We start from the raw sequence: 13726 nt of genomic DNA, 5'->3' as shown, positions 1-13726 counted from the left end.
ACAACACCCAAAGGAACTGGCATTAAAATAGGCAGCTTAGGCAGTGCTCTCCCACCTTGGGGGATGGTCACAGGCCCCCTTTGGAAAATGGGTGAAAGCTCTGGATGGGTTCCCAGGAATGTTCATCAGCGCTTTGCATGACAGATTTATTTCCATCTTGGGGAGGCCCCCTGGACTGAAGTGTCTAGGGTTATCATGTCTTGAACACAAAATGCAGGACACAGGTCATTTCCTTGCCTCTGACACAGTCTCCGCTCTCCTGCGGACCGCCGCGTCTGCACTGTGAGCAGTCTTGGTTAAACCCCGAAGCCAAATGGTCATCAGATGCAGGCAGCACCTGGGCACTTGGCACTGAGGAAAACTTCATACAGCCATAAACATTTTATGTGGGTCTTTACCACTGTTATTTAATTAAGTGTCACATTACCATGCACCAGGAGAGCTGTACTGTGCAGCTGGGTGACAGATGGATGACCAGCAACAGAAAGAGACCATGAGGGGTTCAGTGTGTCTGAAAGAGCACCAGCTTGGAAAGTGGACAGACGAGGGCTTGAACCTTGGCTCTGTCCTGTAAGTGACTTGACCTCTCAGAACCTTACTTTCTTCACCTGCAAAATGGGATCCATTTAATAGAAACTCCAGCAGGTGAAGATTCATTAAATGAGGTGTAGAGTTCCTACCTGGAGCTTGCCACTAGAGTTTACATGGGAGTGCCTGACTTGCATGGGGCCTGTGACTCATGGTTCTTGTGTTGTGCCAGCTTAGATGTCACTCCTGGCATAGAACTGGCATTTCTGCTTCATGTAGCTCATTCACAGGTTTGTTTTTCCTTATTTGAGTTTCCCAGTTTCATATTCAAGGTTTGGCAATGCTGAGAAAATGCTGGCCTCCCTATATGAAGAGGATTTTGTGAATCCACTGGGGAAACGTGGGTTGGTAGACAACAGAGGTGGGTGTGTGGGTCCATCCCCTAGTTCTTTCCTGGAGATCGCTGTGATCAGACCCCTCCTGTCCAAGGGAGGCGGCTGGCTGTGCTGAAAGGTTCTATGTGACAGGAACTGGTAAAACCAGCAGACCTATGTAGGGATGGAGCCTTGGCCTTGCTGTTTTCATGTGTTCAGCAACTGAGTTTGAGGTATAAGGGCACAACTCAGGAAATCCCCATTTCCAAGTATTTTTTCCTGTTCTGTGGATTCAGATACAAAGGTCAAAAGAAATTCAGAAGGGAAAATGAAATTCATAAACAGATAAAGGGTTGGATTTACATTTTATCTCTCTATCTGTTATGAATAATAATAAAGGATCTGTGTGTCTAGAAGGATGGTTATTTATATACATCCCTTATCATGGAGGAAAAAAACCACTGTTTGTTGAGTCATCGTTCATTGAGATGTGAATCTCCTTTGTCTCCATCCAACCATTGTTCATTCATTCATCATCTGTCCGTCCATCCATCTGTTCTTTCATCCATCCATCCATCCATCCATCCATTCATGCATCCATCCATCTGAATCTACTATAGTCAAGGTACTGAAAGTTTGTAAGTACCATAGTTGTCTTTTTTGTGGAGCCAGGTTAGGGTAGTGCTTAAGTTCTTTGATTTTAGAGTCCAACAGACTGCTTTGGGTTTATAATCCTACTCTTCATTCGCTAACTGAGGAAATGTCAGTACGTTGCCTACCTATTGAAGCACCAGTTTCCTCATCAGAAAAATGAGGGTAAGAATATCCTCTTGTGAAGAGCCAATGAAATAATATATGTGCAGCGTTTTGCCTTGGTTGGGGCATGAATGAAATTCTTATAAAAGAGTAACTGACACAATATGTGACTATAGTACATGCTCATTAAGTAGAATACAACTGCATAGTGAAGAAAAAGCACCTCTGAAATGCTTAAATATTATTTAGCTTGCAAAAATTCAATGTAGGTGCAAATTTTAAGCACATACCTCATGTGCAGGCAAATGACTATTCATGCTTTGTGAGTGTGTGTGTGTGTGTGTGTGTGTGTGTGTGTGTGTAAATCAAGGAATATATACCTTATGGGGCAAGATTTCCCTATGTGTTTATGGTGATAAATTCTATATCCGTTTAGATTCTCATGTGGGAAATTTAGAAGGTAATGCCTTCCTCCCCAACACCAGTTTTATAATATATGAGGCCTTTGGAAATATATATTTCAGTTGTATGGTCTTTGCTATGCATAGTTCCTTATGTTGTTCCTGGTTGTACCATTCCTTGTAAAGAACTTTGTCTTCTGTGCATGGAATGCCAATGATTATAGGTATTAACAATTCCTTGCTCCTCGTTATTAGTTGGGTATTCTTTCTCAATATCCTTATTTCTCAAATATCCTTATTTGTATTATGGTTTTATTCAGACTCCCCACATGCATCTTATAAAGTAATTTAGAAAACCCTCAGTATTCAGGCAAATGAGAAAAAGGAGATTTAACTTTCAGGAAATAAGGGGAAGATGTTAATTTCTTGATAAAGGAGACTCTGGAAGAGGCTCTGTCTTCAGTCAAAACTGATTTGTCCTGGTGTAATTGTTGCTGGAGGGAAGGTCCCGACTCTCATACCAAACATTTCCCATTTATTCTTACCAGCTTGGTTCTGACAGATATTTTATCTCAAGTGTCTTTACAGCAAATCCTAAAGGCATATCTAGAGGATTATTTAATAACATCTGGAAGCACAGACAAAAGAGATGACACAGGAAATAAAGCAAAGCAAGGGAACAGAACAAGCCCAGGACAGGGCATCCCAGACCCTTATGAGGAGTGGATAATGGTGCTTTTAGCCCAACTGTGGGGAAGGGGATTAGGAGAAACAGCGAGGGAAACAGACCACCCAGGCTGAGATGTGTTCATTCTTGTTTCACAATTTGAAGTGGAATGGAAATCCAAATTAATTTCTCAGGAGAGCATCAACTCCTTTGCGTAAGGCAACAAACAGCGGGTCGGATGTGCCACATAAAACCCAGTAGCAGCGACTTGATTCTGTGCCGAGGTTCCCAGCATGGGAATGCCACCTCCCCAGCTCCACGGCATGTTGATGAGAGGCAGAGCCAAAGACCAGGGAGCCTGGGGATGGCATCTACTGGGGTCTGTCTTTTCGGCCTCACTGATCAAAGTCACCCGGCCATGTCCTTTTAAGTCACGGATAAGATGGAAAAGGGCCAGAGTTCAGGCTGAGGCAAATACGGCTGCGTTGGAAGGTGTCTCATTGGCAACGTTAAGGAATAGCAATTCCTCTGATATTCAACGTGCAGGTGAAGATCAAGAGGATATTGGGAATGTGTGCAAGGAGCCGTATGCCAGAATGTTCACACAAAAACATTGGGATTAACTTAAATGTCCATCAGGAGGAGACTGGATAAGTGAATTGGGCTGCATTGATGCAATGGAATAATAGACAGTGATGACAAAAGAATAACTAGAGCTAAAGTATTCACATGAATGATGTTCAACTTTACAATGCTGAGCCAAGGAGCACGCTGAAGAAAATATGTGGTACAAAACCATGAATATAAAGGTCAAGAAAATGTAAAACAACGCTATATATTATGTTTGGATATTTACATACGTTGTAAAGATGTTTAAAAATTCATGGGAATAAGAAAAACCTTGTTTAGTTTAGTGATTATCTGTGGGTAAGTGGGGAGGGGGAATGTCACCAGGGAGGAAGGGGGATACATAAGATATCAGTTATATTGATGTCTTATCCCTTAAGGTGGGCAGTCGGTACACAAGTGTTTTGTTATATTACTGTTTACAGTTTTTAGGTAAGTCTGAAATATTTCATGATAACGTATGCACCTCCTTCCTATGCACACAGAATGTATGGAGAATCGAGGGAAGCTTTGCTCAGGGAGGAAAATGGGTATGGGAGTGTGACAGAGAGAGAAAGTGATGCTGTGTTTTGCAAGAGTAGGTGCTTCAGCCATGTTTGCTGAATTAATGAAGGCAAGGAAGGAAAGAAAACAGAGTCAGAAAGTAATAGAGATTGTGAATGAGATGAAAGGGGTCTGGAGAGAAGCAAGTTTGGAGCCAGTGATGTGTGGAAAATAGCAGCACATGCAATAAAGCAAAGCAGGAAGATCAGCGAGTTGGAGGGATGCTGGGATCCTGCTGTGAAAACCAGCCAAATGCCCCGCTTCCTCGGCTCCAAAGGTTGGAAAGAGCTCTCACTGAGTTGGGAATCCTGCTGCCAGGTTATCCTCTAGTGCTGCCCATTGTAATACCTTAGATGGTTTCTTAAGAAAGTATTCTTGCAAAGAGAAAGGGAGAAAGAAAATCCATTTGAGTTTGTCCCTATAAGAAAGTAATGAAAAGATGATGTTGTGATGAACGATCTGCTATGTATTAATGGTGGGTGCATGATGGGTTTTTGGGAGCCGCACCATATGTCTTCATTATTATTATTTCTTTGCTGGAGTGATTTATTCTTCTGGACTCTGAGAACACAAGTTGGGCTTTTAGAGTTTGCAGGCAGAAAAATGTTCATTTTTTTTACCCTACTTAAAACCGGTTACTCAACAAAGTCCACTGTGTTTTGAGCTCCTTTGATGTTGCTCAGTAGACGCTGCGAATGTATCAGACAAATTCATTTTTAACAGCTTGCGGAGGGCTTTGTGATTATCATCTAGTTGTTGTTCTAACCATTTGGATAGACCTTTGCTGAACAATGTGGAATTAATCAGGCGGAACAGAGCCCAGCTCTCTCCACTCCTTTTGTAAGGATGGAGTGAGCCCTGGACTCAAAGTACGTCAAATTCTGGGGCTGCGGAGGTTTCTGCCTGGGCTTCCTTTCTGTTATTTAATTTTCAAATTACTTTTAGTTTGCCTTCTTCCTCCTCCCTTGCCTAGAGCCTTCATGGCTCAAACTATTAAAGGTAGTTTCGAGGAAGGAAATGCAAAATAGCAAGAAATAGTTCTGCTTGCTAATGGCCCAGGCCCTTTTGCTTTCTAGGTTGAAAGGACTGTTTGAGGGAAATGAAGTTCTGTCTCCCTAATGACACTGTTTAGTTTTGCATCCCATTTCACTTAGAGGGTAAAGTCAACGAGATCTGTTTCCAGCCACTCTTACTCTTTGATTCCGGAGTGGGGCATCCTCAACAGGGTTTTATATCCTGCTGGAATGCAAGGCTGTTTTAGGAAATCCGTGCTGGGTTGAGAAAAAACTGTGATGTAATGATTGTGACCAAACCGTGTGCCCCAGATTTTCCTGGATGGTCCTCTATTCACATAGTTTGAGGCTTCAATTAAGGCAGTTTATTTTGTGTGTATTAACACAGAATTTGATAAAGCATATATTTATGTGTGTGTGTGTGTGAAATACATATATGTTTATAAATAATATGTAAATAATATAATAATATAAAAAATATATAGCACACACACGCACACACACATATATACGTGATTTATGGGTTTATTTGCATGAAGTCTTCTTTAGGATCTTGTGGCTTCAGAACATGTGTTCTGGTAAGTATTGTGGAAATAGCTAACTAGCTGAGTGACCTTGAACAAGTCATTTCCTGCCTCTGGGTCTTCTCAGTTCCCCACCACCCTGACACACAGCAGGATCTCAGTAACTGTTCTGGAGGGAACAAAATGCAGGCCCTTTCAGAGTTCTTTCTCCATCTTTGCCCTTTCTTCTCCCTCTAGGTGGAAAGTTCCATGGCCTTGTCCTTTGTACAGTCCTGGTCTTCATACCGTGTGACCCGTCACTGTTGTCCTGCATCTCTCTCTTGCTCATCTGCAGGAGACTAGAGGGCTGGGTTGGGTCTTTACTGTTGTCATTCCATTGTTTAGCAAGTGGCAGGCTGGTAGCCAAAAAAAAAAAAAAAGACTGGAAGGAAATATACCAGAAAGATAACAATGGTAAGATAATGGGTAATATGTTATTCATCATAATTTTTTGTTGTGGTCTGAATGCGGGCTGGAAAAGAATTTCCAGACATAAGGCAGAATGTAAAGAAGATAGAATTTATTAGAGGAAAGGGTCGCTGCCAGAACAGCGGGCCGACTTCCTAGGAGTCTGGGAGAGTTGAGCCTGAACATGTGCTATTGATCAGTTTTTATAGCCAGAAAACAAAGGAATGGTCTGAGGTGAAAATTTCATTTACTGATTGGTTGAGGCACATATATCTTCCTTCTGTAGGGTGGGAGTGGGACAGACCAGATGCCTTTCCTTCTTTGGGACAGGTTCCGTTGCCCAGGTGGGCGTCGCTCAGGTGGGCTCAGGAATTTCATAACCATCTCAACATGGAGGGGAGTGCGATTAAGAGTCCGGTAAGGGGTGTAACCCCGAAACTTTTTCAGGCAGAGTAGTCCTTTGTCCTTGAAGCACCATTGTCCTTGAAGCACCATTGTCCTTGGAGCACCACATTTTTCATGTTTTCTTTTTCTTTTTTTTAAAAAACCATGAAGAGATGTTACTTAGAGAATCAGAAAAATTAAAAAAAAAATAGTTTTCTCTTTTTTTTCTTTGAGCACTTAGGATCAGAGAGGAGAGGAGAGTGTTGAACAAATGTCCACGCTAAAGGCTATTGCAGCATATCCTCTGCCTGAGCTTCTGACATGCAGGGAAGCTGACTCTTCCTCACAGTCACCCACAAACTGGCCCACATCCTTGTGACAGGTGGCCACGTGGGTAGCAGAGCTGAGGATTGAGTCTATTGTGGGCTGTTCCCTTCCAGGGATTGATTTGAGCTGTGTCATGATAATCAAGCACAAATCAAAACCTGTATTGAATGTTTCATATACGAAATATCCCAGCAGTTAGAAGGCACTCAGGTTCTTGACCCCAGCCTGTGACTTCATTGAGGGCTGAGTTGAGGAGTGGGCCCGGTTCTGTGCTAGATGGGAAGGTGAGTCAAAGGAGCCAGGATGTGGTTCACGCCTTCTAGGAGGCTGATCTAGTAGTTGGGCTAGTGATTTGTAAGCTTCAGCAGCTAATCAACATCACAAGGCAGTGTTTAAACTTCAAATAAATGGTAAAAAAAAAAAACCCCAAATGGGCCATGGGCATTTCTAGGAGGGAGAGAGATTGGAAAGGCTATATAAGAATGTGGTGTTTTCCATGACCAAGTGGGGTTTATCCCAGGAATGCAAGGATTCTTCAATATAAGCAAATCAATCAATGTGATACACCATATTAACAAATTGAAGAATAAAAACCATACGATAATCTCAATAGATGCAGAAAAAGCTTTTGACAAATTTCAACACCTATTTATGATAAAAACTTTCCAGAAAGTAGGCATAGAGGGAACCTACCTCAACATAATAAAGGCCATATATGACAAACTCACAGCCAACATCATTCTCAATGGTGAAAAACTGAAACCATTTCCTCTAAGATCAGGAACAAGACAAGGTTGCCCACTCTCACCGCTATTATTCAACATAGTTTTGGAAGTCTTAGCCACAACAATCAGAGAAGAAAAAGAAATAAAAGGAGTCCAAATCGGAAAAGAAGAAGTAAAACTGTCACTGTTTGCAGATGACGATACTATACATAGAGAATCCTAAAGATGCTACCAGAAAACTACTAGAGCTAATCAATGAATTTGGTAAAGTAGCAGGATACAAAATTAATGCACAGAAATCTCTTGCATTCCTATACACTAATGATGAAAAATCTGAAAGTACAATTAAGGAAACAGTCCCATTTACCACTGCAACAAAAAGAATAAAATACCTAGGAATAAACCTACCTAGGGAGACAAAAGACCTGTATGCAGAAAACTATAAGACACTGATGAAAGAAATTAAAGATGATACAAACAGATGGAGAGATATACCATGTTCTTGGATTGGAAGAATCAACATCGTGAAAATGACTATACTACCCAAAGCAATCTACATATTCAATGCAATCCCTATCAAACTGTCAATGGCGTTTTTCACACAACTAGAACAAAAAATTTCACAATTTGTATGGAAACACAAAAGACTCCAAATAGCCAAAGCAATCTTGAGCAAGAAAAACGGAGCTGGAGGAATCAGGCTCCCTGACTTCAGACTATACTACAAAGCTACAGTAATCAAGACAGGATGGTAATGGCACAAAAACAGAAATATAGATCAATGGAACAGGATAGAAAGCCCAGAAATAAACCCATGCACATATGGTCACCTTATCTTTGATAAAGGAGGCAAGAGTATACAATGGAGAAAAGACAGCCTCTTCAATAAGTGGTGCTGGGAAAACTGGACAGCTACATGTAAAAGAATGAAATTAGAACACTCCCTAACACCATACACAAAAATAAACTCAAAATGGATTAAAGACCTAAGTGTAAGGCCAGACACTATCAAACTCTTAGAGGAAAACATAGGTAGAACACTCTATGACATAAATCACAACAAGATCCTTTTTGACCCACCTCCTAGAGAAATGGAAATAAAAACAAAAATAAACAAATGGGACCTAATGAAACTTCAAAGCTTTTGCACAGCAAAGGAAACCATAAACAAGATGAAAAGATAACCCTCAGAATGGGAGAAAATATTTTCAAATGAAGCAACTGACAAAGGATTAATCTCCAAAATATACAAGCAGCTCATGCAGCTCAATATCAAAAAAAACCAAACAACCCAATCCAAAAATGGGCAGAAGACCTAAATAGACATTTCTCCAGAGACGATATACAGATTGCCAACAAACACATGAAAGGATGCTCAACATCACTAATCATCAGAGAAATGGAAATCAAAACAACAATGAGGAATCACCTCACACCGGTCAGAATGGCCCTCATCAGAAAATCTACAAACAATAAATGCTGGAGAGGGTGTGGAGAAAAGGGAACCCTCTTGCACTGTTGGTGGGAATGTAAACTGTTACAGCCACTATGGAGAACAGTATGGAGGTTCCTTAAAAAGCTAAAAATAGAACTACCATATGACCCAGCAATCCCACTACTGGGCATATACCCTGAGAAAACCATAATTCAGAAAGAGACATGTACCACAATGTTCATTGCAGCACTATTTACAATAGCCAGGACATGGCATCAACCTAAGTGTCCATCAACAGATGAATGGATAAAGAAGATGTGGCACATATACACAATGGAATATTACTCAGCCATAAAAGGAAACGAAATTGAGTTATTTGTAGTGAGGTGGATGGACCTAGAGTCTGTCATACAGAGTGAAGTAAGTCAGAAAGAGAAAAACAAATACCGTATGCTAACACATATATATGGAATCTAAAAAAAAAAGGTTCTGATGAACCTAGGGGCAGGACAGGAATAAAAATGAAGATGTAGAGAATGGACTTGAGGACACGGGGAGGGGGAAGGGTAAGCTGGGACGAAGTGAGAGAGTAGCATTGACATATATACACTACCAAATGTAAAATAGATGGCTAGTGGGAAGCAGCCGCGTAGAACAGGGAGATCAGATCTGTGCTGTGTGACCCTCCTAGGGGGGTGGGATAGGGAGGGGGGTAGGGAGACGCAAGAGGGAAGGGATATGGGGGTATAAGTATACATACAGCTGATTTACTTTGTGTTACAGCAGAAACTAACACAACATTGTAAAGCAATTATACTCCAGTAAGATGTTAAAAAAAAAAAAAGAATGTGGTGTTTTAAGGGACTTCCCTGGCGGTCCAGTTTCGATCCCTGGTCGGGGAACTAAGATCCCGCGTATCTCACGGTGTGGCAAAAAAAAAAAAAAAAAAAAGAGAACAAAGAACGTGGTGTTTTGAGATGAGATTTCGAGGTCTCCATCAGTGGAGAAGAGGAGGCAGCCTTCCAGGGAAGGAAACAGCTTGCAGAAAGGCGTGGAAGTAAGGTCAGCCCATGTGATTAGCTTTAGGGGGTAGCAAGGAAGTGAATAACAGGTGGGAAGGGGGAAGAAAATGTGTATCTAGAATAAAGTGCTAAGTGAGGAAGACTGGGGCGTTAGGCTGGAGAGCTGGGGGTGGATGAGGTGTGGGAGGGCTGTGAGAACAGAACAGTGGCATAGCCTTGAAGTGGGAGGTGGTAGGGAGCTATTATCACTCTCAGGGAAGGGCTCATGTAATGCAGCCTGAAAATGGTTAAGGACACGGGCTCTGGGTGATGCTGCCTGGGTTTGATTCCCGGTCCCAATTTGTGTTACCTGTTTGAGACTCAGTTTCCCCATCTGTAAAATCAGGATGGTGATAGCTTCTTCTCATAGAATTGCTCTGAGGATAAAAGAGATAATCCATGTAAAATATTTATTAAAAATTATTTTATTTTATATTGGAATATAATTGTTTTACAATGTTGTATTAGTTTCAGGTGTACAGCAAAGTGATCCAGTTATACATGTACATGTATCTATTATTTTTCAGATTCTTTTCCCATATAGGTTATTACAGAGTATTGAGTAGAGTTCCCTGTGCTATACAGGAGGTCCTTGTTGATAATCTATTTTATATACATGTAAATATTTAACACAGTGCCCAGCACATTGCATGAGCCTAAAAATTAGCTGCTATATGCAAATTAATATTAATACTCATTTCATCAACATGGTAAAATCGTAGTAAGTTTGACAAGCCAGATATTAAAAACAACAAGAAATTATTCCTTTAAGGGGTCGAGCTTGAGAATACTTCAGGGAAGTCCCACTCCAGTCTCACAATTCGGCTCTATTTAGTGTCACTTAGCTTTTGTGAAATATTTACGTTGGCAGGTTACTCAACTATAATTTTTGTTCATTAGCCTCCTAAGCTTGGTGAGAAGATTAGTTTATCTTATATTGCAGAAGACACACATAGATATAAACACAATGACATTTAGTTACCTCTTCTGTTAGCATTTACCACCGTTACCAGCCAGAGATTCTCATGTGAAAGTGAGGGATGGGAGTGATGGTCAGGCTATTCCACCCTCTGAAGAAGAAGGCAGTAAAAGATCTGAAGGGACCAGGATGATTTTTTTTCTCAGACAAACTTAAGACCTCGTCCTTGAAGAAGATTTGGAGTGACCAGAATTGCTAAAAGAGAACTGGCAAAGCAAATGAAATACCACACACTCTTTAGAACCTTCGTTATTCTTTTGGATGCTGTAGCTTAACTTATTGTTAATTAAAATGTAACTGCCTTCGGAAGGGATATTATTTTTGTGCTGTTATCAGTGGACGTCTTAAGTGGAGAATTATATTCCAAAGCAAAGAACAACATCCTCAAACTCAGCTGCCACTCTGACGTTCAAATGTTGGGAACATACGTGACTCTTTTTAATTGATAACAATGGTGCACTGAGGTGGTCCCCAGGGGATATGACTCAGGGCGAGTCAGGTGCACACAGAGGCTTGGTCCAGCCCTATTGTCTTTTGCCAGCAGGTCTTCACCGTGCTCCAGCTGGACTATCAGTGCAATTGTGTGATGTGGATGTGATGGAAGGAAAGGCACTCAACACCAGTGCTCTTTCAGGATGTTCAGCAGCAGGTACCCCTGCAGTGACTGGCCCTGGGGCCACATGTGCTGGTGAACCAGACAGATGATGATGGCAGATCGGGTAGCCTGTGATCTGGGGTTGTTATTATTGGTGTGTGGGTCCCAGAGAAGAAGGTATGGAAGAGGGGCCTAAGAGAGAAGAAAGGGGGCACCTACAGCCCTGTACCTGTCACTGTTTGGCTCAGGGCACAGCCTTAACATCAGCTGCCTCCCTGGGACCAGGTCCTTCCCATAGAGGATGGCAAATCCTTTCCACAGACAAGCTAAGCTTCCATTCCTGGCCCATGGAACTGCACTCCTGTGTCCTCTTCCCTATTCCACGCTGTCCTCCTTTCAGGGAGAGAGGCCCTCTGTAGGCGGAAAAGAATGACTCCCTCCCCTTTTAGTTCTAGAAACTTGTTGTACCCCAGGGTCGGGCCCTTTGCATTTGGACCCAAAGCTGGGTAGTGTCTGTCGGTTGTTTTCCATGCATACATTTCCTTTTCCTCTAGAGGTAGCATTCTAGTTTCCCTTTGGGTCAGCATCCCTCTCTCAGTCTTAGCCCATGTGGGCCACATGAGGCAGACTCCCCCTCCTGAGTCCTACGTGTGTGCGTGCGCGTGTGGTATGTGTTCTAGACTTGGCCAATGGGCATCATAGTGCTTGTTGCAGAGATGGACACATATAAGTCAAGCTGAACTGATGGGTATTAGTCCTTGGGCTTTCAATGTCACTATTGGCAAAGAGGTGCTTACTTTCTCCTGAGGTTGCTATCTTGGTAAATGGGTATAAGCTTGGAAAAACTGGTAGAAATCTAAGGGAAGAGATGAGAAGAACTTGCCCAGAGAATAAAGTAAAACTGAGAGAAAGAGAGGGGCATATTCCTGAAGATATCAGTTGAGCACCTGGATCCAACTGTTCCTGAAGACATAATATAGGTTTCTTTTCATTTCAGTTATATGAGCCAAATAAGTTATTTTTTTGTTTGTTTGAGCCATTTTGAACTGGTCTGTCTGTCACTTACAGTCTAAATAATCTTGGATGATACAGGCCACATTCTAGATCATCCAAAATATGTACAGTTAAATTTATAAACTTAAATTTTCCTGATGACTGTATCTTCACATATCTCTGGTATACCAGCAGCCTGCCACCCATCCAGGGATCACAGCAATCTTGGGTGGCAGGGAGGTGGTACTTTCACATCTCTAATACCTGTGGCTATTGGCCACCTAGACATAGAGAAGAGAGTCAAAGGGAACATTTAGTTGCAGAACTTTCCTGAACCAAGATTTTCCAGAGAACTTACACTTCTTTCTATTTGTATTTTGTAACACTGAAAAATCCTCAGGCAAATGTTGACCCTCTGGGTTATGTAGAAAAGTTGTAGAAATCATCTGCTGAATTGGAAAGTCAAGTGTGTCCTGTGTATCTGGGTAGTGCTTTCAGGGATCTGAAACATTTCAGAGAATATTACAAAGTTCTGAAATCAAAGTTTTAGTGTGTGCCTGGATCCTAGAACTCTCTTTGTCCAACTTCCTCATTTCAGAGGAGGAAAGATTCAGAGAGACAAAGAAGCTTTGCTAAGGTCTCATAGCCAATATGGTTGCAGACTGCTACTACCAAGAACTAGAAGAATAGAGAGGGTCCCTCTGCATACCTCGCAGAGACCAGAGACTAAACCCTTTGCTCACTGTATTAACACCCTTCAGCTGCAAGTGACACATCTCCACCACTGAAACCAGCAAAAGAGGACTTTATTGCTCTCATAGCTAAAAACTCCAGGAGACTGGTCTAACTTCAAGTAAGGGTGGATCCAAGAGTTCATAATTATGTCATAAAGACAAGTCTTTTTTTTTTTTTCCTCTGTATTAATTGCACTGCTTTCCTCTGTGTTGGCTTTGATTCTCCAGCAGATTCTATCCATGTAGTGGCTTTTGGCAACAGTTAGGTTTTATGCTATCAGATTAGTAATTCTACTTGATAAAGAGCTTCTATTTTCCAAGAGTTCCTACAGAATCCCAGGGCTCATGTTCATGGGCTCAGAGGGGGTCACTGTGGCTAGGGATTGGTGTTGCTGTTAGCATCGTGGGACCACCCCAGACTCTAGCAGCTCGGGAGGGGTGGGCTCCACGCAAGCCAGTTGAAGGGAGGCTGAGAGTCGGGGAGGGGTGACCAAAGTGACCTTGCTGTTGTTACCTGGAGGAGGAATGACAGTTGCCAGAAATGATAGATGCCCGCTTCTCTTACCTTGAGCAAGGAAGGAGTCTGGGGGAGACTAGAGCAGGGCTTAGTAAT

General features: G+C 42.0%; 1 long non-coding RNA gene across 1 annotated transcript in view; it reads right to left on the bottom strand.

Annotated features, from left to right (window-relative positions):
- LOC309631463 overlaps positions 1-12423 on the bottom strand; it is a 75887-nt gene extending 63464 nt beyond the window's left edge. Inside the window, exons 1-2 of the long non-coding RNA XR_014246267.1 lie at positions 10795-12423; positions 10123-10189 (exon numbers count right to left, since the gene is read on the bottom strand). This is a non-coding gene — a long non-coding RNA (uncharacterized lncRNA). The remainder of the gene's footprint in view (positions 1-10122; positions 10190-10794) is intronic.
- Positions 12424-13726: the final 1303 nt, after the last annotated feature.

Source organism: Balaenoptera borealis (genome assembly GCF_965194805.1).
Source record: "Balaenoptera borealis genome assembly, chromosome: 6".
Taxonomy (NCBI): domain Eukaryota; kingdom Metazoa; phylum Chordata; class Mammalia; order Artiodactyla; family Balaenopteridae; genus Balaenoptera; species Balaenoptera borealis.
Note: the sequence above shows the minus strand (reverse complement) of the source record. Positions and strands in the feature narration are given on the sequence as shown.